The 867-nt window shown below is 48.8% G+C and overlaps 1 non-coding gene across 1 annotated transcript; it reads right to left on the reverse strand.

Annotated features, from left to right (window-relative positions):
* Positions 1 to 364: 364 nt before the first annotated feature.
* TRNAM-CAU (transfer RNA methionine (anticodon CAU)) lies at positions 365 to 436 on the reverse strand. Its single transcript has one exon. It is a non-coding gene; the product is annotated as a tRNA-Met (tRNA).
* Positions 437 to 867: the final 431 nt, after the last annotated feature.

The raw sequence follows: 867 nt of genomic DNA on the forward strand, positions 1-867 counted from the left end.
CAGACAGGTTCTAGCCAAGACTTGAACTCAGACCACTGGATTCAAAGTCCAGGGTGCTGACCATTACACCATAGAACTAAGCATCACTGGAGTTATTGTGGGGCCACCCTTGGCCTGAGCATGCAGGACACAGACACACACGTAAAAGGGGCAAAGTCAGGGGACAAAAGGAGCTCACAGATCCCACCAAGGCTTGAACTCAGGTCACAGCATTCAGAGTCCAGAGTGCTCACTATTACACCATGGAACTTGCTGCTGCTGTGTTTCCTGCATGCCCTGATGAGAACACGGGGACTGGAAGGTCTGGAGGCCAAGCCCTGCCCACTTTGCTCCTCAGGGCCCAAAAGCAGAAAAGTTAAGCTCATAGCAGAGGATGGTTTCGATCCATCGACCTCTGGGTTATGGGCCCAGCACGCTCCCGCTGCGCCACTCTGCTGCACTTTGTGGTGCTTGCCTGACTCTGATTGAGGCAGGTCCAATGGCCTCCCTTGGGGAGGGCAAGCTGCTGTAGGGGCCCAAATGAGGTGCCTGTTTACGAGTAGAGCAAACGTTTGCTTTCCCTTGCTCAACTTCTTTCAGAGAGAAATCTCTGGATTCATGTTCTTTTCTGCTGTTAAAAACTCAAGAACTACAACCTTCATAGCCCAGAGTGTGTGTGTCCCTGGACAATGGCAACAGGTTCTGTACTGCAGTGGTGGTGGTTGGATTTGAAAGAGAACAAAAACATTTCTCCCCGGCATTTGAAAATGACTCCTAATTTGCTCAATTATGAATAAACTCTCCTTTTAATTCTTTGCTTCTCTTGACCTATTTCTTCCCAGTCGCCAAGGAAGGCATTTCTTCCACATAAAACTGTTTAAAATTAGT

Source organism: Equus asinus, chromosome 13 (genome assembly GCF_041296235.1).
Source record: "Equus asinus isolate D_3611 breed Donkey chromosome 13, EquAss-T2T_v2, whole genome shotgun sequence".
Lineage (NCBI taxonomy): Eukaryota > Metazoa > Chordata > Mammalia > Perissodactyla > Equidae > Equus > Equus asinus.